The sequence below is a fragment of the Vicugna pacos genome, chromosome 7, assembly GCF_048564905.1.
Source record: "Vicugna pacos chromosome 7, VicPac4, whole genome shotgun sequence".
Lineage (NCBI taxonomy): Eukaryota > Metazoa > Chordata > Mammalia > Artiodactyla > Camelidae > Vicugna > Vicugna pacos.
In genome coordinates, this window is record NC_132993.1 from 44,014,128 (window position 1) to 44,038,779 (window position 24,652).

Here is a 24,652-nt window from a genome sequence, read left to right on the forward strand (position 1 = left end):
CGCTTCAGCTGCCAGCTGCAAGCCCAGCTTGCTGTCACTTGTGCTTCTGTTACCTGGCTCTGCAAGCTGGCTGCTCCAATGGCTCCCTCCTCGGGTGCGATTAATTGGCTAGAATAGCTCACAGAACTTGGGAAAACCCATTTACTCACTAGGTCATCAACTTATTACAAAAGGATATTAAAAGATACAAATAGCGGCCAAATGAAGAGATACATAGGGCAAGATCCCAACCAAAGGCACTTCTGTCCAAGCGGTGCTTGGGGCTGGCACAGCAGCACGTGGAAGTGTTCTGGTTCCCAAGTGTCTGAAAAAGTCAACAGGCTGTCTATCTGGAATTTTAAGGAAGCATCACTACATAGTCATGACTGACTAAATCCTTGGCCCATGGTGACTGATTCAATCTCAAGCTCCTCTTCCCCACCCCCTAGAAATCAAAGGGTGACACTGAAAGTTCCAGCCCTCTAATCAGGCAGTTGGCTCTCCTGGCAAACAGCCCCCACCCTTGGGTAGGATCCAAAAGTCACCTTCCTTGAAATGTTTTCAGGAACCAAGTACAAGAGACTAAATATTATCCCATTGCTCTTATTACTAATGAAATTCCAAAGTTTTGGGAACTGTGAGCCAGGAACTGTGGTCATCTGAATGACCAAACATATATTTCTCCTATAAATCACAATATCATATTCCCTTTCACAAATACTTATCGAGCACCCACTATTTCCAGGCACCATGGTAGGAGGTGTATAGACACACAGCCTGTAGGCACCACTTCTGAAGGTATCCTTGATCTCATCACCATCTATGCCGGTGAACCTAGTTCTGGTCACCATCACCTCTCCACTGGACTGCTGACACAGCCTCCCACATGGCTTTCCAGTCTTGCCCATACAACCCATGCTCCAGACTTGCAGAGTTATCCTCTCAGTGCAAAATTCAGATCAAACACCTCTCCTGCCTAAAACCCCCCCACGGCTGCCCCCTGCAATAAGAATAAAGTCCAAATCCTGTGTCATGATTTATAAGCCCCACGCAGTCTGATCCTGGCCGACATTCCTGCTTCACCGCCTTCCACTCTCTTCTTTACGCTCTGCCCCCGGGCCTTCTCCCCATCTCTCATACACACCAACTTCGTTCCATCCCAGGCCCTCAGTACTTACTACTTCCTCTTTCTAGAATGGTTTTCTCTAGATCTTTTCCGACTGTGTTCCCAGCTCAAATGTCACCAGAGTCATCTTTGCTGCAAACCCTTAACTAAGGTTTCCTCCCGAAGTCATTCTTTTTTCAATTACACTATTTTGTTTTCCTTATGGAACTCAACACAATCTGAATCCATATTATTTGTCTATATGTTATTTTTGCCTGCCTCACCAAAACCGGGGGAAGCGGTCAGTGCTGAATCTCTGACTTCACGGGACTGAGGTGCCCCAGGGAAGGAACCTTGGCCAAGGCGGTCCGGCCAGGAGAGGGCCCAGGGGAAGGAGTCACAAAATGGACCAAATGAAACTAAGCCAGTGGCAGTCTTTTTCAAAGAAGGCTCATCTTGTGATCTTGTCCACGATTTAAAGTCCAAAGGTTAACAAAATACTGGGAAGGAAAACAAATACTGGGGAGTGGGAAAGAAAACCAAGACTGGCCTTATTCTAGGAGCAGGCTTGGCACAGCTGAGTTCTCTGTGAATTCATCTGGACTGAAGCAAAAGTCAAAATTGAAAATTGCTACCTTCACCAATTTGAAAAGGGTGAATCAGCTAGGAGAATCATCACACCCACCAACTAGCGGTGTCCAGGCACGGGGCTCCGGGCTGCCGCTGCTCTGCCCGCCTCGTGGAAACAGAAGACACCATCCGACCCAAGTCAGGTCAGTGCTCACGCTGCCACCCTGACCGGAACGCAGGGTTACTGGCTCTAAAGTCTAGAGCGCATGCACCCTTCGACCCAGCATCCCTACTTCTGGGAAGGGATCCTCAAGAAAGGCCAGCACCCAGGTGCCAAGCCACACTTTGAGTGTGAGACTGCTCACTATGGCCGTGTTAATAACTGAAAAAGTTGCAACAACTGAATGCCCATTCGTAACGGAATGATTAAATAAAGTGGGACGTATTCATGGATTACCTCATCGCTGTTCAAAAAAGGGAAATCTGTAAGTGCTGACGTGGGGGGATGTCCACAAGTGGAAACAAACTGCAGAACAATGTGCAGTGTGATCTCACTGTTTAAGTGTGTACATGGATATGCTTGGGGATGCACAGAAAAAGATTCCAGAAGGATACATGCCAAAGTGCATGCAACTGGGACAGGGGAGGACTTCGTGTTTCGTTTGGTTTTTTTTTCCTTTATACACTCCTGAATTGCTAACAACTTTTATTTTTAATATATTACATTTGTGATTTGAAAATATAGATAAAATAAGTATGTAAATATATCTAACATATATAAAATAAACAAGCGCCCCCACAGTCATCTTTACTCCCTTGCTGAGTCGGGAAAAAATCAATTATTAGGAAAGAAAACAAGCCTGGAGAAGTGATCTCTCAACTCTCTCCAGCAGTTGTTTGATATTTCTCCCTCCTTGAGCTGACACGTCAGGTTGTATTTTCATTTAGTTCGGATCAAAAAGAACACTTAATTCCTGAAGCAGGGTTTGCATTAGCAGAAAACAAAGCAAGAAGTGCAGAGCAACTCCAGATGCACTGGGCACAAGCTCTGCCCCGTATGTGGCAGCATTAGGCACTGACAGCCACCGGCTTTACTGGCCAAAGGTCTCACTGATATGCCTGTCCAACTCCACCCACACAGCCTGCACCCATCTCTAAGTATATTATTTATTTACAATACACCCTCCCCTTGCTACCAAATGAATGTGAAGTATTTCCCCAATAGAGTTAAGGCAGCAAACAATAGCTAACCTGAAGATGGCAAAGCTATTAACTTGGGAACTGAGGTAAAAATGAGGAAGAAGCTAAACTGTTATTTCAAGTATAAACTCCTAACATTCATAAGCATATTTAACTTTTGGTTGGCGTGCACTAATACTTCTTAAGGTCTGTACTGCAAAACCAAGGATTATAACAATCAAGAAAATAATCCAGAAAGGCATTGCTACAGTATCTACTTCTGATTCATTGAACAAATAGATCTAAATTCAACAAGCTTCCCCGTGCTCTTCGAAGGCCACCAACATTTTTTATAAGCTTTTCTCATGACCATGTAAGTATAATAAATTTTTTGACACATACCTACTTTGCTGACACAGGGATTTGATAATCTTTAAAAACTAGCTTAAAAGGCAGCATCAAACTGTTTAGAATTCAGGTTTGGAGGTATTAACATCTGAGTTCAAATCCCAACTATGGCACTGGTGGCTGTTCTGACCTTAGACAAGTTACTTAACCTCTCTGAGCCTCAGTTTTCTTGTAAACGGGGAAAAAGCATTCTTAATAGTGCCTATTTCGTAGGGTTCCTGTAAGAATTAAATCTGATAATGTATCTAAAGCACTTAGCAAGTGTTCAATAAAAATTAAGTCTTGGTACCTTTTTCTTCAAAATTTAAGAACAATGGAAGGTGCAAAAAACTATAATACTCCAACAAAAAGTCGAATTGGATATTTCCATATACATGTACATCTCCGCAGATCGAAGAGAGAAAAGCAAGACCTGCCTTTCTCAAAGGATGCAAAAGGACCCCTGCACATTTAACTGCAGGAAATAGCCACATATAACTACACACACTGTGGCAAAAATCACTGGGCACATAAAACATGGTGTTGGTACTGAAAATACGCAATAGCCTAGCGATTTCTGATTAACTGCCATGAGAAATGTAGGAGATGGGATCTAATAATACTTGTGTCTTAAAATCCTAGTGTATTACAGTTGCTTCCAAGGCAGCCCCATTCTGAATGTGACTTCACACCAATGGCTCCATAAGAGCCTTCCCCACATCTTGGATGCTGAGGACACCTGGCCTATTTGAAGACCATCATTAAATCTCCCTTTAGTCTCCATTTTCCAAGTTAACTATTCTCAAGGTATTTAGCACAGAAAGTAATTAAAACAGCTACCATTTACGAGCGTCAACTACACGCTGGCACTGTGCTGAGGACACTATGTGCATCATCTAATTTAATTCTCGCAATCATCTAGGTCACAGATGAAGACACTAAAGCTTAAACAGGTAAAGTAACTTGCTCAAGGTCACCACTACAAGATCACCGACTTGCTCAAGGGCAATGCTGCAATTCAAACCTATCTGTCACCAGATAACTACTTACTTTTCATATCTCAGTTCCAATCTCACTAACTCAGGGGACCCTGCCCTGACTCCCTCCAGCAAAGCCAAATCCCCCTCATGACACGTCCCCTGCACCATCGTCTTCCTCTGTAGTTCTGATCTCAGTGATAGTTTTACCTTTATTAGTGTAGAAACTGAATGAATGTCTGTGTCCCCACTCAACAGTAGGCTTGGGGACAGCACAGCTCTCACTGTTCTTTATTTCGGATCTCTGGCCTCTATCACAGTACCAGGCACATAATGGGTTCTCCTCACACATTTACACCAATTAAATGAATAAATGGGGAAAAACCGTGCTCAGCAATCACCCAGCCGCTTGGGCACTGCACTAAGGAAGCACAGGCAGCTGGTGCTCGTCCATGTGTGGGCCCCACAAGCCAGCTGCCCACTCAGGGGGCAGAGAGGACAGGATAACGCTGGGACAGAGGTCTTCAGAACTGCAAGAGGAAGGACTTCAGGTACAAAACCTTGCAGTGGTGAGACAGACAAAGCAGCATCTCTGCACTTGAAGGAGAGCAGTACGAGGTCTGGACTCCTCATCGACCCAATTAATATACTATTTTTGTGTATATATATTTTTATCCAATTAATATATTATTAACAATAAATGTTTCTCTGATTCATTTTGGCCAACTCTTTCCTCTCTATGTGGCTTACTTCTGTTTTGATTATTTTTCCTGCTATTTAATCTGCTTTCTAGTCCCTTCCTTGAACATCTTTTTTCTTGAAAGATTTTAAGCAGAATCACCTGCCATTCACAGGCTAGGTTCTTAACACTTCACTGTGAAACTGAAAGCAACTGAAATAAAGGAAGCTACATACATAACAAAAGAGTTATCAAATACCAGCACTTGGTCACAAGTCACTGTCACAAGGAAAAGCCCAAGGGTTTCAAGCAATAAATTTTAAGTAAGTCACACAGCACTATTCCATATTATATTCATTCATAATACAAAAATATTAAACCAAGAGAAGCATTAAATCCTTTATGAGAATGGACTGCCCTTTGAAAACACATCCAAGCAATTTTAGTCTAAAAAGATAAAAAAGGAGAAAGAAAATTTTATTTGCTACCTGTCAAAAAGTGAGGTTCTTGGGAGCTCAGGATTTGATTGTCAGTCGATGGCAGGCTCAGTTTCACAATGTTTTTATTTTTATTCCAGGAGAGAACAGTGAACTTTAAGAGGACAGAGACAGGGGAGACAAGCAGGAGGTGGGGTTTTGTTACATGAACGTTCAGGAGAGAAAGGAAACTAACACACTTAGCCACACTGGTTTGGCAGAGCCCCAGACTCACATAAGGCCCAGACTGCTTGCCCCTTTTTAACACACAGTCTCTACAGGTACATAATTTCTCTGCATATTCTTTTCAGAGAGTTACAGATATAGCAGGTCCCCCTAGACAGGCCAAGCAATCCTGAAAATCCCAGTTAAGCAACCTCTCGACCAAGAAAAGTGCCTCAGGTGAGTGAAACAATAGCCTTGGGGAGGAAAGAATTCCACTTACAGTTCCTAACAAGGTCTGCTAGAGAAATAACTTGTAGACATCTGCTGTACAACCTTGTACCTGCAGCTAGCAACACTGTGTTCACTTCAAACTTTACTAAGAGGGTAGATCTCACGTTAAGTGATCGTACCGCAAAAAAAAAAAAAAATAAATGATCAGGTGTCCACTAAGTGGGTTTCTAGTTAGCCCTTCAGGAAGGACTGAGAGAAAGAAATGCCAGTGTCTCTAAAATGCCCCTTAGGCCTCCTCCATACATACACACACACACCCTACTAGCTTCCTTCTTTTACCAGTTAACTTCCACTTCTTAACCCCTAGGTCTGCGCTTCACGAGTTTGTTTAAAATTAAAAAGAAAGAAAGAAAGAAAGCAAGCAAGCAAGCAAGCCAGCCAGCCAGCCAGCCAGCCAGCCAGCCAGCCAGCCAGCCAGCAAGCAAGCAGCTCTTCATGAGGGTTTAGTTCCTGAGCCCTGACTTCAGAATCTTCTTCCCACTCCCCTGTCTTCTCTACACCCTCACCCTGAGCAGCCTGCCCTCCAACCAGGATGATCACACCTCACCCTCCCCTTTGCTCCCCGGGCCACCGTGGGGTTGGGTCTGGATTCACCACCTAGCACCTTATCAGTCCTAGCCCACCAGGGCTCAGTGTCAGTGGAGAGAGAACACGCTGGTGCCTACAGCTGGCTCTCCTGTGTGCACACTCACGGTTACCTGCTCCTTCAAAGCCAGTTTTCTGCCTCTACTGTGTCCCCACAGAGGAGGAGCAGAAACCTCAACTGTGTGGCTTTGGCAGGTTCCCCAGGGCTGAAGGCTGGGCTCGGGGTGAGCCTGGGCCTGCTGTGGTGTCTTTCAGAAGCCAGCTCCCTTTCAGCCTTGGCCATTTGGGGCTGTGGCCCCTCAGCATGGAGAGCTGCTTTCTTTTTCTTTTTTTTTTTAACATTTTAAATCAACTGTACACGAAGAGCTGCTTCTTGAGCAGATGAGCCACCGGGCTCTTCAGGGTTCTTGGGGAGAATGGCCCTGAGGTTGGGGCACTCAAAGCAGAAATGGGAATCCTGATTTCCCAGACCCGGGGCCTCTGCCGTGTGCTCTCCCGCTGCCTTTTGGAAACGCTTCTTCCCTCACAGCTGCTTAGATTCCTCTTTCTGACTCTGGGATGCCCAGGGCCCCTCAGGGATCTGTCCCTGAAATAGGGGACCTACATGGTGGCAGGGACTGTGCCAAGCAACCCGTACAAATTAGCAACCAGACCAGACACAATGCTGCCCTGCTCTTACGGAGACACTTAACAGGAAACAAAAGCACACGTGATGGCGGCTTACAGGGACACGGTAGGTCTGGGACAGGGCCAAGTTGTTAACTTAAATGGTGGCCTTTTGTTGACCAGGACCAAGGCCTCCTCGTGAAGCAGCAGCCTGGGCTAGCCGTCTCCCCGGTCCTGGGCAGTTGGTGGTGGGGAGCCGCCTGCAAGCGCTTTGCTTTTCCTTTCGCCACACGGTGAGGGTCCTCTTCCCCCTGCGGGGCTTACAGCTGACAGCGAGCCTGGCGCCCGGGTGTGCTCCCTGGACGTGGGGCTGCTTCCCCCCGGCAGGGGGAGAGGAACGCGACTTTGGCAGCAAAAGGCAGGAGCTTTGGGCACTGTATTCTGCGTGGATTGTTTGTTCACATCCTTTGACCATTTTCCTATAGAGTTGTTTTTTCCTTATTGATTTTTAGTTCTTTACGTATTAGGGAAATTAATCCTTAATATATAAAATGAAGTGCAAACGTATTTTTCCAGTTTGTAATCTGTCTTTTGTTTTGCTCACAACGGTTTTTCCGTGCTGTTCTTAGGTAATGAATTTTACCAATCTCTTCCTTATGGCTTCTAGGTTTTGCACCATATTTAGAAAACCATTCCTACTGCAAAGTTATACAGATATTCTCCTGTGGATTATTCTAGAAACCAGTCATTTATGATCAGTGAAAAGTTCTTTTCTATGGTCATGAATTACATCCTAGCCATAATGTGCTACTGGCCATAACATTTGCAAACAAATTTTAATTTTTCTAAAGTAACTTTTATTTTCTGATACTCTGCAGTTTATCAAGCACTGTCTCATGACCGTCGGAGAGACAGGCAGCGCAAGCCTTCTCTGTCTTATTTTACAGAAGATAGCCCCCCGACGCCAATACTCAGAGAGGTTAAGCTACCACCCAAAGCCACACAGTGTGGTCCAGACTCAAACGGAGGACTCTGGAAAGCTGGAAGCTGTTCTCTCCTCTCCCCTCCACTGCCTCTCTTCACAAAGGACAACACCCCCATGCATTAAAATCTTAAAGAATGTCTCCAAAGGCACTTCTAAATAACTTCAAAAGAATGACAATAACTTTTCTATTCAAAAAACAGTATTTATTTATGTAAATGGGTCACACAGTGATCCAATTAAACGGTGATTCATCCTCAAATGCCGTGCCAATGTTCTCAGCAATGGACAGAATTCCATGTTCCTATAGCGCGCCTATATAACCCTGCAAAATTTAATTGAAAAGAGACTAAATGTTCCCAAATCCCAAGGCTTCTGAGTGGATCACCAGGAGCAGTGCTTCTCAGTTTGCAGAGAGGGAGAAGGTGCCTCGTGTATCAATTATGGAGGGCTCTTTTCACATCACCCAGCCCCCAACAGTCCCGCCCCAGGAGCGTAGTAGTGCGGGCTCCTGCAAGTGTATGGATGGTAGAAAATCTTTGAAAATCACTGTCCAGAAGACAGGGTCTGTATCCACACAATCCCGGGAAACCACACTCGTTTGGTGCTCCCACCAACCCCGACGCTTCTGCACACTCAAGGCGTCCACTCGCCCTAACCAGGTCAGTTCTGAAACTGCCCCCTCAGGCCCTTCTTGGTGCGTCTTGTTCCCTCTGACGTTCCCCTCACCGCCCCCACCCCACCCCGCAAAGTGGCTCCTTCCCATACATAGGGCTTGGTTTAAACGCCACCTCCTCAGAGGGGCTTCCCTGACCACCCACTAAAGCAAACTCCCCCAGTAATGCTCTTTTTATTTTTCTCCTTAGAATTCATCACATTCTGTGCTGTTTTATCTATGAATCTGTTTTCTTGTTTATTGTCTGTCCTCTCAAAAGTCCCATGAGGGCATGTCCAAGTCATTCACACTTTATAACCCTAGCACTCAGCAGGGTGCCTGGCATACAGTAAGTGCCCAATAACTACCGGGCCAATTACATTTGACTGAATTAGTTCCAGCAAATTCTCTCCATTTCTGCATCACCATCAAGTTTCTCAGCAGCCCAGTCACGTGGGCCGGGAGGAGGGTCACAGAACAGCGTGCGAGGCCTCCCTTGCCGCCCACCTCTTCTTGTTCGTGGTTAATCATTCACCTTGGGAGAAAAGAAAGCTTTTAGCCAGCAACAGCCCAGAGGCGAATGTCTTCAAGGCCATGTGTCTTCCTCTGTTGTTTTCTGTCTTTCCTCCTGATCTACCTCCACTGGACTGTGGCAGGTGAGATTGGAGAATGATATTAAAGTGACACCATTCATAATCAAAAACAACAATCCAATTAAAAATAAGTTAGCTACGTGGCCGGACACTGTGCGAAGATTGCAACATGAATTATCTCATCTAATCCTCAAGGCAGCCCCACAAGGCAAGTAGTAGTATATGAACAGGGACAGCCATACATCTGGAAAGGACTTGCATCCTTGGAAAGATGGTAATACTGAGAGAAGTTTCGTGCCATCACATGACAGACCTCTTTAGGGTCGTTAGCGCTAAAGGACGCCCTAAGAATAACTAAAGGACAATGACAATTTGATTCAATGAGCAATCACTGAGAGCCTATTGTGTATAGTTCTAGGTTTGGTCCTGGTGAGCAGTATGCATTTAATGGTTGAATCACACTCCCTGAGTGCTAAGACCTAAGGATGTCCAGACACAGATATGAAACAGTTCACTCATAATGCAGAGCTCACTCTACGTGCCCAAAGAAATAGCACTGATATGGGGTGGTAGGAAGGAGGAGAGTGGAGAGGGAGCAACTTCACAGAGAAGGTGGGATTTGACGAGTCCTCGATGCTTTAATTAGGACAAGCAGAGAAACAGCTCTGGCCTGGGGTAATGAAGAAGCAGTACCACTTTCAGTAGACCTGGAGGTTGGAGGGGCCAGCTCCCCAGAAGTGGAGGGCCTGCACTGGCAGAATATCACAAGGAGGTAAGTCTGGAAGGGCTCTGATGGTCATTCTAGGATGAGGAAGTCCCTGAATGATGAGAGGAGGAATATGGACTTCTGTCCAAAGGCAGGGATGCAGCAGGCAGAAGCCTGCCGTGATGGCAATGACTCACGTGGGGATAGGGTGCAGGATGCAGTGACGGGCTGTGAGCTGCTGCTGGAATGCACCAGCCCACAGAAGAGATCACAGACTCAAGATGAGCAGGGGGTGGCCAGGCACATTTGAAAATACAGAGAAGCAGAGCCCAGAGGATTTAGCAGGACAGAGAAACCATTCTGTACAATGGAGGACACACGTCAGACATTTGTCAAAACCTACAGAGTGTCCAACATCATGAGTTAAATGAACCTTAATGTGAAATGCGGGCTGTGGGTAACAATGATGTGTCAATACAGGTTCACTGATGGCAATAACATATGTACTGCTCTGCTGCAGGGGTTGGTCATGGGGAGGGGAGGCAAGTAGTGTACAGGATCTCTCTGTACTTTCCCTCAGTTCTGCTGTGAACCTACAAATGCTCTTAAAAATCAAGTCTTCTAAAAATATATATATAACAAGAATAACTTGGAGACAGCATGATGGTGGAAAGGGAGTCAAGGATGACTCACCGGCCAGGTGACTGGAAGAAGACTGGGGTAGAATGGGGAAGTTGGAAAGGGGGACCTTTTTTCAGAGGTAAGAGAGAAAGAAGATGAGTTCATTTGGGAACAAGGTAGGACGATGACGGACATCCACACAGAACAGTCTTGAGGCACCTGGAGAACAGTTTGGGGCTGAGATAAGAAAAGGGTACAGGCATGCAAGGTGGACACAAAAGTCAGCATTAAATGTTCCTCTTTTAAACTGAGTGACAAACAGTCTCAAAAAGGAAAATCATTGCAACACACTGGAAATAACAACCTGCCCACCGAGTTCACCTCCTCTGTCACAAAGAGCTGGGGAGGCAAGTTCAGTTACGTGGGAGGACAGCAGCACCAGGGACTGTGAGCTGTTGGTCAAGTTCAGCTCTGCCCAGAGTGACATCAGTCCAGATGAGAAGAGCTAGCAAGTCATCTGAGGGACCAGCAAGAAGGGAGATTTCACTTTTGAGCAAGGAGTGTCCCCATAACAAGAGTAGGAAGGGCCTGGTGGGCGCCAAACAGCCTGGCTGTGAATTCTTACTGTCCTTTGCCGGGAGAAAGTCTTTCACTCTGTGCCTCAGTTTCCTCCTGTGTAAAATGGGGCTAATAGCTGACCTCATGGATCTACTGTAAAGATCAAATAAGCGGTGAGGGAGGATATAGAAAAAAAAAGATCAAATGAGCAAAAATGGAGGCACTTGCCTGGAGCTCACTGTCAGCCACTGTCACTGCCCATTTTCATCCTATACTTTTCCAGGACCGCTGAGGGGGGAAATGGTGAGGTTTCTTCCTGACGATCACAGCACACCTGTGCCTTTTTAAAAATGTTCCCTTTAAGTACCTGATTTGTCAAATGGGACAGTATATTGACAGGAACAGAATATTTTAAACCTACATGCTCTGAAACAGCCTACACGTGTGAAGCTCACACCCTGGCCATTCCCTGGCCGTGACCCAAGATAAGACATGAGAGAAAGTCCTTTTAAAAGTGGGTAAAATGCCAAAGTTATCATTCCTTAAACTATCAGCCCAAAGCACTCACTGTAATCCAAGGACATTTGACTCGTGTCTGTCCATAGACTGGGTCTGGCAAAGTTCTCAAGACAGAGGTCACAGTTTTTCAAGGTTTCCTAACCATCATGAAAATGAGCTGCCTAGAAAAGCCAGCATCCAGTCTGCATTTCCCTGTGAATTATTAAGTTGATTTCCTGGTATAGGAATCTTCAATATACACCTGGACAGAAGGAGCCCAGCTTCTCTGGGTCTGATCGGCCACAGAAAGCTGACAGAAAGGCCCCGCGTCTCCTGCTTGGAGACACCAGAACCCAGAGCTGGGCTAACACTGCCCCGAGGTGCTGCAGAAACACCTGCCTTCTCCCCAGCTGTCCCAAATGCCACTCTACAGTCAGCCGCTGTATCAGTAAGAAAGGAGAAGATAATTCTCAGTGATAGAAAACTCCTTGTGTAAAACTGTGTTTATAACTTCTAAGGTGCATAGGCTCCCTACATACAAAGCCTCCTGCTCTGCTCTGCACTTGGAACCATTTGGATTTGCAAGTTGAATAGGAACTGGGGAGCATCCACAGTCATAAGGGAAAAGATACTGGAACTCATGGGAAAAGGAGGGAGGGAGAGGCAGGGCGGAAAGGCCAAGAGAGGGACCCAGGAGACAGCTGAAGGTCAGGAGCACCACAAGGTGACTTCCCTGCTAATCTTCTGAGCGAGCAAAGCACCTGGCGGGGCGGATTTCCCCATCAGTGAGGGATTCTTCTATCACCGTGTCAGGGCTGATGCCAAGGTAAAACAGGACAAGCACGCGAGCCCTCTCCTCCACCCACATCCTAAGGAATTAGCAGAAAGCTAATGGTCTCTTCCTGAGGATCACAGAGCACCTGGGCCTTCCTGGGGGGCCTTTGGAATTCCCTGGGCCTTGGGCTTGTGGGTTCCCACCAAGGTTAATTAGTTCTCTAAGAACGAGAGGCCCCTCCATGACACCTAGGTTAAAAGGTTCTGGGCCCCAGAGGCTTGAACTGCATCCTTCAGTGTTTAATCTGCTGCCCAGGAAACGCTGGCCTAATGCTACAGGGGCCTTAGTGGAATCAGAGATGCATAAAAAGTCCTAAAGAATGAAAATACACACCTGAGATGGAAAATGGGAAAGGACGGTGGAAAAAGGGAGAAGAAAATAACTTCAAGTCACTGATTTCAAGGCTAAAATGCTCTGAAGTGTTACCATCTACCTCCTAGTTCATAAGTAACCAGGATAAAGCCCTGGCTGCCTGTGACATCACTGAAAAAATTTATGACAATGCAGCCCCCAAAGTACAGCCTTTTATCACCTGCATGGGGAATGCCTGGGGATCAGAAGTGGGAACCTCAGAGTCCTATAGCTAATAATGCACCCAGTATGGATTTCAAAATTTTCCCACAATCATTTTATCAGAGAGAACGCCATTTCGGCCCTGAAAGCAAACACGATGGTGAGAATCTTAAAATAGAGCACTAGACAGAAAAAAAAAATCAGGCATGGAAGCAGCTGTGTGTTCAAATCCTGCCTCCTCCACTTGGTCAAGTCATGAAATCTCTCTCAACAGGAGAAAATGGCTGTAATAATTCCCATTTCACAGGAGTCAATGACATGATGTAAATCAAAGTGCCCGGAGCCGTGTGTGGTACTTGGTGAGCACTGTGTATGTTCCATCACTTTCCTAAAACATGTCATCGTGCCAAACACATATAAAATTTTCCTGGAAACAAGTCAGAAAGCTTTATCACAAGCCTGGACACAGGACTGGTCCTGGGTGAAGTCTGCCTTGTCCTCTGGTGCCCCCTTGTATTCCCTTTCCCCCTCCCCTTTTCTGTTCTTCCATCTCCAGGAACCCAGGGCTCCCTAAAAGAGGACACCAGCTACTAGGAATTTAATTAGGAATTCCCACTCTGAATCTGAAATGGGTTCCAGACTTAATTTTCTTATCTTCTGAAAGGTATCCAGGCTGTCTTGGGGCGGGGTAAGTGTAGGGGAAATCAAGGATATTTACATATACAATTCATTATAATTTCTGCTATTAATGAGCCAGACTCATTGAGTGAGAGAGAATATACTTCCTTTATATATTCTCTTCTACAAGAGATTATGTTCTCAAGAGAATATATTTCTTCAGTGCAGTTTTTGACTGCATGGCCAGGTAATATGAGATCTGGACTGCCAAAGTCAGAAAGCCCAAGGACAGACTTTTACTGGGGTCGGGTGGGGGGTGGGGTGTGCTGAGAAAATACCGGCGAAAGGGTAAAGGAACTAGTCTTGCACAATATACCCAGGAAATAAAACTAAATACTGAGAGAGGAATACTGATATTTTTTAAACGCTTAACGACCACAGATAATCTAGGGCAAGTGTGCTTCTAAATTGAGCAATTTCCTTGATACATGTAACTCCTGCCTTCAGGAGCGGAGGCTGGGGGCACATTTTTGGAATGAGTAACAGAAAGGACAGCTGGGAATACTCACCTGGAAATCCAGGGCACTGGGTCCTCCAAACACGGGGAGGCCAGCCCCTAACCAGGCAGGAGGGCCTTATCAACGTTGTAAGTCATTTATCTTATTTTTGTTTCTCACAGGCATTCTTTTTTTTAAATTTTTTTAAATTTTTATTGAAGTATAGTTGATTTACAATGTTGTGTTAGTTTCTGGCATACAACATAGTGATTCATATATATTCTTATTCATATTATTTTTCATTATAGGTTATTACAAGATATTGAACATAGTTCCCTGTGCTATTCAGTAGGACCTTGTTGTTTATCTATTTTACATGTAGTAGTTTCTGTCTGGTAATCCCAAACTCCTAATTTATCCCTCCTTCCCGCTTTCCCCTTTGGTAACCATAGTTTGTGTTCTGTGTCTGAGTCTCTTTCTGTTTTGTAAATAAGTTCATTTGTATCATTTTTTTTTTAGATTACACATATAAGTGGTATATCATGATATTTGTCTTTCTCTGTCTAATTTACTTCATTTAGTATGATAATCTCTAGGTCCATCCATGTTGCTTTAAATGGCATTATTTCATTCTTCTTTATGGCTGAGTAGTATGCCATTGTGTGAGTGTGTGTGTGTGTGTGTGTGTACACATACATACATACATACACATATATATGTAAATATACACCACATCTTCTTTATCCATAAATCTGTCCATGGACATTTAGGTTGCTTCCATGTCTTGCCTAGTTAAATAGTGCTGCTGTGAACACTGGGATGTATCACAGGCATTCTTAAGAACTGCTTTTTTTTTTTTTTTCAGTACATATACTCACAATTTTTAAAAATAAAGGATTTATTACTTTGGTCATTTTTCTGTAAGTTTAAAATTATTTCAAAATTTAAAGTTTTTTAAAAATAGGAATCTATTGATGAAATCCTCCAAACTACCATCCCCCTTTCTAATCCCACTTCCCAAAGGTAAGCACTATGATTAGAGGCATCTCCTCACAGACTTTTATTTTCCCCCCAAAATGAGATCACACTATACTTCTGGCTCTGCACTCTGCATTCATTACTTAACATATAAAGGATACTCTCTGTATCAGCTCATTCATAGCAATTTCCTCCTTTGTTCAAGTAGGCAAGTACTTCTGAAGTATAAAGTCCTAAAAGGAACTGATACATCAGAAAGTATGCAAATTTCTAAATGTTATAAATACTGCCTAAGTGCCTTTCCAGAAAGTTGTACCAATTTACACTCCCCACAAAAGTAGATGGCGACAATCTATTGTCCCACACCCTCACCAACACTGGGTGCTATCAACCTAAGCAAAAATGGTTTCATGGTTCTTTTTAATCCACACTTATCTGATTATTAATGTGGTTATGCATTTTTATATACAAATGTGAACTGCCTATTAATAGCCTTTGCCTATATTTCTACTGGATTATTTTTTTCCTATTGATTTCTAAGAGTTCATGTATGTTATATATATTGCAACTATTTGCTTAAGTACTTTACCATCTGTGTCTTAACTTTGTTTATGGAATCTTTTTCCTTATAGACGTAAAATGTTTCACAACCTTAGATTACTCTTTTCCTCTGGAGTTTTTCAGTTTCACTAAACTTGGCAAGGTCTCTCCTACTCCAAAGTTGTTTTTTAAAACCATCTTATACATGTCTATGTTTTTTAATATCTATAATTTTGATTTTGACATTTAATCTTTCATCTAAGTGAAAATTACTTTTGTGAACCGTGTGAGGCATGGATCTCATTTTTCCTAAGCGTATCTGTCCCAATAGACTTTACTGCAGTCAATTGAATCACACATTTAATTCCCAACTTTACTGTGGAGCCAGCTCTGGACTTCTTATTCCTGGTCCTACATTACACATTTTGATGTCTGGCTGAATAATACATTCCAAAATGCATTGCCTATTAGTACAAACCTATTTTCCCAGGAAAACTTTATCAGTTTGTAAAAAGTAAGTGAAATTAAAGGGCCGGCCTACACTAATAGAGGTCTCATGACCTAACAGTCTTTTTTTAACTTATTTATTTTTATTATTGGGGGGTGAGTAATTAGGTTTATTTATTTATTTATGTTTAGAGGAGGTACTGGGGGTTGAACCTAGGACCGCATGCATGTTAAGCATGTGCTCTACCACTTGAGCTATACCTAACCCCAACCTATACCCACAATGTAATAGTCTTATTCAGTCACTGGAGCATCAAGCTTTGGCTAGGAGGTGGCCCTACTTCCCAGTGATTCACACATTACACAGAAAGCTCAGGTTTCATGGAATTGTGTTTGAATTTACAAATCTCTCAGCAAAAACTTTCCAATCTTACAGTTCTACCTAGAGGCCTGAAGGCCTCCTTGTGCCTCAACCAATGCATATTCTAAATCTTTCCTCATCTTCTCCCCAAATTTTATCCTCCTAGCTCGTATCTTTCAGTGTTGTAGCTTCCCATCCTAAATCACTGTAAAGTGGTTTGGCTAACAAGATGACAGGCCAAAGGATGATGTATTTTTGATAGGGCTTTCAGGAAGCTCTGCTGGTCTCTCCCACACTGAGGAAGCCTAAAGGGAGAGTCAGGAGTCTTTTGGCATTTCAGAACTTACTCACCTGGCACTAAAGGGAAGTGCTGGGGTGTGATGGAAAGAATATTAGACTGGAAGTCAGGGGACCTGAGTTTTAGTCCCCTTTCTATGTCTAATCAGCTACATAGCTCAGATTAAGCTATTGTGCCTCTTCAATGGGCCTCAGCTGCCGCATTTGTAAAACGAGATTATTGCAACAGCATAGTCATTACTAACCTTTCTTACAACCATGGGTAACCCTTTAAGAATCAAAAGCAAGCTGTGGATTCCCACCCCCAGAATAATGCACTTTTGCACACCAGTATGAGCTCATACAGTTTCAGGGAGTTCACAGACTCCCTAAAGCCTATCTCTGTATTCCCAGGGTCGAGATCACCGAGACCTATGACATGCTTTCAAAAAATAAGACAGGATACAACAGAAATGTATGCAGAATCACAAAACCTTACACAAAGTTGAATCATTTCCAGAACTAAAAGCATCTCCTCCGCAGAGACTGGGAGTAGGAAGTGGTCACTTAGGGAAAATAAATGAAAATGCCAATTAAGAGCTGCCCTTGATTGAGGTCTGGCTAAGCCCTCTACACAGATTCACAGAGGAGTGGCTGAGGAAGAGTACCCACTCCAGAGCCAGGCGGCCTAGGTCAAATCTGGGCTCCATCATTTACGAATTGTCTGACTTAGGGTCTGTGCCTGTTTCTTCATCTGTAAATAAATAAACAAATAAATAAATAAATAAAAATAAAAAGGGAGAGTGGGAATAAAAACAATACCTATCTCAAGGATTGTTAATATACATATGGACTTGACACAGGGCCTGGCCCACACTAAGCCCTAAATAATTACTTGCTATTACAGAAATCTGGGACATGTTTGCTGGGTGGATAAAATGTGAGCTAGAGAGTTTAAGGAAGTCACAAATATCTTGAAGCCTCATTTTCCCTCAGATGTAAATAAAACCTACTTCTGAAGTTGGTTGTGAGGATTAGTGAGGCTGCCACATCGTCTTTTCACAACCCCTAGCACACAGTCAGCAATCAATGAATGTCAGCTACTGTTGTGAACAGTTCTGGGAGGCAAGGATTATCAGTACCTTTTTTAATATCTGAATAAAGGATAAATCAGACTTAGAGAGTTAGGTGCCCTGCTGATAGTACCTCAGCCAGCAAATGACTGTCCCTAGATTTCAACTCTAATGAGTCCGAAACCAGAAGTTGTAACCACTACCACATACAATCTCTTATTTGAACAGGGCTTAGAGAACAAAAAAGCTGAGTCATACCTACTAGATTCTAGAAAAAAAGAGGTTGGTGATAACAGTACAAAGTGCAGGATGTTCTTCAAAGAGCTCAACCATGACTTTGGCCAAAAGCCCTCCTTTGCCAGTCTTAGAAATGGAAGACTGCAGAGGCTGGACCCCAATCTCAACCAATTCTAAACCCCTCACAAGTAGTGGTTAAACCACAGCCCTGACACCAAAAGAGGAAAAAGAAGCAATTCCCATAACAGCTGAACTAACAAAGTGAATCCTCTAAAATGAAAGTAGTGCCTGCCCCTAAGGCTGAGAAAAGCTATTACTAAGAGTGCTCCAAAACCGTAGAAATGCTGTAGTGGAACACAAACATTAGTCTTTAATCAATACTTTTACATGGGAAAGAAAAAGGGTGTTTAATTCTGTGTTTCAGATACCAAGCTCCGGGAGGCCTTCCCCCAGGTAAAATAAGAGGAAGTTCGTATCACAGCCCACTGTGGTGGGGGGAGAAGCAGAGTGCCAGCCCGGCAAGAGACCCCTGGTGAGGAGCAGAGTCACCTGAGCAAGTCCCCACGCTTGCAACACCAATTTCCTCATTTGTGAAAAAGTCATCTCAGAAATTAGAATGAAATAGGCCAACAGAAGAAACAGGATCATCTGGTAAAATACAGGTCAGTGCTAATCACCTTATCTTACATATATTCACTTCCGGATGCGTTTTATTTTGCATCTTTATTCCAAACAGTCCCATTAATCAATCTGAAATCCACCATGCCTTTAAAAAAAAAAAAAAAGGCCTTAGGACTAGGCATCAATGGAAGTGATGGCAGAAACACCAGGAGCGCCTCACTCACCTCCATTCTCAGACTGAGGAGCCCTAGCTGAGCTTGGTCCACAGATGGAGCAGCCAGTTCTCATCAGGAGCTGCACTCACCCTCCGGCCCAGCCCACCCCCAGAGGAGAAGAGCAAGTTTATGCATTCCAAGCCTCGACCCACCCCAGGCCCCCAAAGGTGGGGAGAACTCTGCAGCGAGAGTCAGAAGCCCCCAGAATCTTGGCCTGTTTCTGCTCTCACCTGGCTGAATGACTCCCCACCCTGGGGCCTTAGCTTCCCCATCCTTAAAATAAAAGGTTTAAAGGAGATCACATGAAGCCTCCTTCCTGCTCCAAATTTCTAATTCCATTATTCTTACATAGAAACATGCCTTGTAGAAATAGAAGCCTTCCTTTCATGCAGGACATGTGGCTCTACATCCCCGTGACCATGCCCCTCAATTACCCGCATATGCATCATTACAGAAGTATGATGCATCAGAACTGAAAAACAGGCTGTTGCTTTCCTGTGGCACCAGACCTGGTAATCAGTCAACGTGGATTTTCTCTCGGACCTTTTCCCCCAATCCCACAATCCCACAAAAAAAAAAAACAAAAACCCTGCCTACTCCTCCCAATTTCTAAACTCAAACCTTCTCCTTCGTGAATAAAAAAAAAATTTTTTTTAAACCCACCAACCCCAATTCGGCCTGGTGGAAGGTGCCTCAGCACTTTTCCGGGCATCCAGGATTTCGTCTCCGCCCCACCTCTCCCTGGGGTGTCTTTTTAGCCAGATCGATGCGATCGGTGCCCTCCCCTGGCAAACAAGCCAACCCTTCCCTCCTCCCCGGTGCACCTCGGATGCAAAGGAGGCAGCTCCGGGCTCCCATCCGAGGAGACCCAAACCTCTTCCCAGCCCGCAGGCAGCAGCACCCCGGCGCGGCGGGAAGGGCCCACGACTCAAGAAAGGAGAGAAAGGGTGGCTGGCTCGCCTCTGGCCGCGGTCCCCACCCCGGCGGCGAGAGGGAGGCTCCGCGGCAGGTCCCCTGTCACTTACGGGCGGCACCTCGGGGGAGAGCCCGGCAGGGCAGGGCAGAGCTAGCGTGCGGGCGGCCAGGCGGGCGGCGGAGTTTGCTGACTCAAAGGCGCGGCGGCGACGGCGACGAGCCCCCAGGAGCGCACACGAGCGCAGCCCCGCGCTCCCCGCGCACGTAGCGGCCCCGCGCCCGCGCTCCGCGCCGGCCGCCCGCTTCCGCCGCCACCGCACCGCCCAGCCCAGGTGCCGCCCTGCGCAGGCCCGCCCCGGCCCGCCCCCGGCGGTGGATCCGGAGGCCGCCCCTAGGCCGGAGGGGCTGGGGAGAGCGGTGCTGTCGCCGGGGGGCGCCGCGGTTCCGGTGCCCGATTCCGCCTCCCGGGTCCGCGAGACGGGGCCGCGGGCGAGGCCTCCGGTAGGCCCCACGCTGAGGCTGCCGGCGTGCGAGCCGCACCCTTGGGAATCGCCACTGGAAAGCCACCTTGAGCTTGCTCACCCCGCCGCACCGCCTTAGTTTGGGGAGGCTTGATGAGTAGGGAGAGGGATGGATAGATAATGCTACCTTGTCAATGGTGGAACCTAGGTGGTGTCTTTACTGCAAAGCTATTTCAGCTTTTCTGTATGTTTGAAGTTTTTCTCAAAATTTGGGGGGAAAAGAAATGAGATTACCAAGGGGCCTGAATCAGTAAACTATTTCCCAAATGGCACCTTGAGCTGCGCCTGACCCACCTGTTTGCCTGGAAAACCCCAATAACCGCTGAAACCTCTAATAGATGACAACGTGACGGAATAATAAAGGTAGTGTTCAAAAAAAAATCCGCTGAGTAAATTTTGAAGATTTTATTGGCTTTGTCTCATGATTCATAATTGGGCAGCGTCCAATCTAGCAAATAGAAAGGCGCTCTAAGGGGGAGCTGTACAAAATGAAAGACTTTTACAGGCATAAGGGGGCAGGACAAGGAAGTTATCTTAGCAAAAAGCAGATTGGTTATGGCAAGGTCATCTTCTCCCAGGAGAAGGCGGGGGTCTATCAGGCAGATGATCTCACTAGTGCTGACCAGGTAATTGCAGATTAACTGCATTTTGTTACTGGGAGAGGCTGAAATTGTAATTAAGTTAGGTACTAAGTTTCCATTTGGTGATGTCTTAGCATAAGTGACTCCATTTGGAGTCTCTTTTTTAACAGCAGAGTAGTATTTCATTATTTAAGCACAAATTTTCCCTTTAGATGCAATCAGCTGCTGATGACCATTCAGGGCCATTCCAGGCCCATCTGAAAATATACATGTTTATCCTCCACACTTAAATTGGTTTTACATAACAAAGCTTCTAATCTACAATATTGTGTCTTAGCAACTTGGATTCTGACCCTTGCATTGCTGAAGCTTGAATCATTTGTATTTAATTTCCTAAAATTGCAGCCAAGTTATAATACACAAGTGAATGTAAACATGATCACTTTTGGAAATCAAATTAAAGTGTATTTTTCAAATTATTTTCCCTGTGCTCCACAAAGAAAAGCATTGACTGGAAAACAAAATGCAGCAAAATGTGTCTAAGATCTTAAGAGAGTCTGCAAAAGTAACTTCTTTCTGGATTTATTATCAGCAAGAGCACAACCTTACAACTGTGGACACAGCAGCAAAAAACCTTTGGAGAGTCTATAGAAGGTTATTTAAATATCTGTTAGAATTATGGTCTTAACAAAGGAAAAATATGAAAGTAATTTAGAATAGAATGAAGCAATACTGGATTTTAATCCACTTCATCTGGGCAGCAGCTTAGTGGGGTTTCTAGTTTAAGAATTGTAATGTGTAACCTGAATCCAGGGGACTGAGCTAAAGAAAGCCAATTTTTTTCAAAGATGAAACAAAAGACTAACAATATCTAAGAATATCCAACAGTTTTTGACACTTTATTGCAAACAGAAAATGCAGGTAAGAAGACCAATGCTTATAATAAGTGCTGTTATGTTTAGAATGGGAATTCTTGCATGAGACATGCTACGTGTTCACTTGTCTTTACACAACTGTAACAGACAAAAAAGAAAAAAACCCTCTTGTGTCTCTCCTTTACTCTCACACTACTACAACATTCACAACACCTCTGACGCCAGATGTATGGGTTTTCTACACATCAAGCAATTCTGTGCCACTAGCTGGAGTGTTCTGACACTATCTACCTGGAGTGAGCATCAGATCCCACAGGCTAGGAGTTCAGTCCCACAAGACTGCCTGCGTTGCAGACACCAAGTTCAAGTCCCAGAATGTCACTTGTACTTCTGACCAAACAACTGTAAATTGGGGTGCCTATGCTCTCTTTGGGTTCAATAATTTGCTAGAATGGCTCACAGAACTCAGGGGAACACATTTATCAGTGTATTAGGTACTAAAAGATGTGATAAAGAGTAGAGATAAGGAGCCAAGTGAAGAGGTACAAGGGGCAAGATCTGGAAGGACCCCGAGCACAGAAACTTCTGTTCCCTGGAATTGGGGTGCATCATGCTTCTGGCATGTAGATGTGTTCACCAGCCCAGAAATTCTCTAAAGCCTGACTTTAGGATTTTTATGGAGGCTTCATCACATGGGCATGATTCATTGTTAATTCAGTCTCCGATCGCTCTTCTCCCCCTGAAGGACAGGGGTTTTATTTTAGTATTACCAACTAAATATAACAAATTTATTGGTTAATACTGACCAAAAACGAGGGGCATGGGAGGTAACGGCACAGTGGTGGAGTGCATGCTTAGCATGCACAAGGTCCTGGGTTCAATCCCAATTCCTCCATTAAAGTACCTCCATTAATTCTCCAATACCTCCCTAGCATTACTGAGCATATCTTTAACATAAATCCAGTCCCAAATTTTCTAATTTCTAGGCCTTTGATAGAAATTGCATTGCGATATAATTAGCACCGACAGTCAACCAAAAAGCAGTAGACCAGTCTGGAAGCCCATCCTCTTGGACAGAGCAGCTATAGGTTCCTGCACTGCATGTGCCAGGTGCCTTTTTTTATACACGTGTTACTGGTTCTAGATCGTGGGTACAGTACAGCCAATAGCCATTTGGAGGCAGTAGCGGGCAGTGGCTAAAGACGCCAGAGCCAAATGCTAGAATCTAATCCCAAAGATTTTACTTAGGAGCCAGATGACCTTGGACAAGTCAGTTCATCTCTTCGAGCCTCAGTTTTCTTATCTGTGAAAAAGGACCCACCCACAGGGTTGGCGTTAGGAGATCATGTATATAACTAACTTGACCCAGTGCTGCAACAGAGTAAGAAAGAGCTTCATAAATGCGCATCTCATCCTTCCTGCATAAATGGTTGCCTAATATCCAAATTTCTTACATCAACTTTTGCAGAAGAGGATATGCTTATACTCATTTATACATTTTCTTTGAATGGATATGCACAGGCCTCAATTTTCAAAGACAACTAGGCTGTGTATATCTCTGAAAAGATACACTTTGGAAAGGAGAAATGGGTGGGGATGGGAGCAAGGGTGTCAAGATTGCCTTTTACTTATATCCTTCTGAAACTTTCAGATATTTTAGAGTGCATTCAAAAATATGTAAACAAAAACAGAAACAGACCCACAGACATAGAAAACAAACTTACAGTTATGGGGGGAAAGAGGGTGCGAAGGGGTAAATTGAGAATTCAAGATTTGCAGATACTAACTACTATATATAAATAAACAACAAATTTCCACTGCATAGCACAAGGAACTATATTCAATATCTTGTAGTAGCCTATAATGAAAAAGAATATGAAAAGGAATACAAGTATGTATTTGTATGACTGAAACATGATGCTATACACCAGAAACTGACACAACATTGTAAACCAACCATACATCAATAAAAAGAAATATGTAAACAAAGGCAGCTGAGTGCCAATGCAGTAAGGTTTTGGGTTATATCACTGCCAGCATCAGAGACTTAAAGCTTCCAAGTGTAGGGAGGATTTGAGCAGCAGCAACCTTGGGTACCAGACAAGACACATTCATTACCTCTCAAAGCCTTCCTTTTAGATGGCAGGAATGCAATAAAATTCTTGTATAACAAAGTTATCATTTCTCAGTAGCATCAGGCATCCATTTTCTTGCTTCTATTTATGTTTCAAATCCTGTTTTGAAGGCAATAGAAATTGCTAAGGTATTTGCTGTCATTGCTAAGAGCAGCTTAAAACATTTTTGCAATATTAATTAAAATTACTGTTAAATTTCTACCTGTGGGTTTAGACCCACATGGGTGAAATGTGATCCCAAATGATAGTGAATGTTAAAATTGTGAAGAATTTTGTTTATATGAAAATATTAAATATTTCATTAATTTTTCCAAAGAATCAAATTGAAAATTATCAGTTTATTAAAATAATTTATGTTTAAGTATAATTAAACTTAATAGATTAAAATAATTTAATTTATGTTTTTAAATATAATTTAATTTTGCTTTTTAATTTTAATAGGTGATAGTGAGTGCTTAGAATAACTTTAAAAACTCAAAACTTTTGATAGAAATATATGCAAACTATACATACTGTTTATTTTTACTATAACTACATTTTATTTTTAATTCTTTAGATCATTACTGTCAATAGAAGACAAATTACATAAAACAACCTCACTGTGATATTAAAAGTAATGACTTAGCTAAAATAAAGTTAAGAAAAATAACTTTATGGAAAAAATATATAATAATTTATGAATTATGAGTGTATTTATTATATCACTCATAAAAACATCACCAGCCCATCAACAGAACACCCAGACATGTCCAATAATAATAATTAAATTTAGTCATCTTTGATATGTTACTAAATGTCAATC

At 43.8% G+C, this 24,652-nt stretch overlaps 1 protein-coding gene across 3 annotated transcripts in view; it reads right to left on the reverse strand.

Annotated features, from left to right (window-relative positions):
• SNX10 (sorting nexin 10) overlaps positions 1–20,033 on the reverse strand; it is a 61,489-nt gene extending 41,456 nt beyond the window's left edge. For all 3 annotated transcript variants that reach the window (XM_015237276.3, XM_072964803.1, XM_072964801.1), the window contains exon 1: positions 19,849–20,033. The gene's annotated coding sequence lies outside the window, so the exon portion shown is untranslated. The remainder of the gene's footprint in view (positions 1–19,848) is intronic.
• Positions 20,034–24,652: the final 4,619 nt, after the last annotated feature.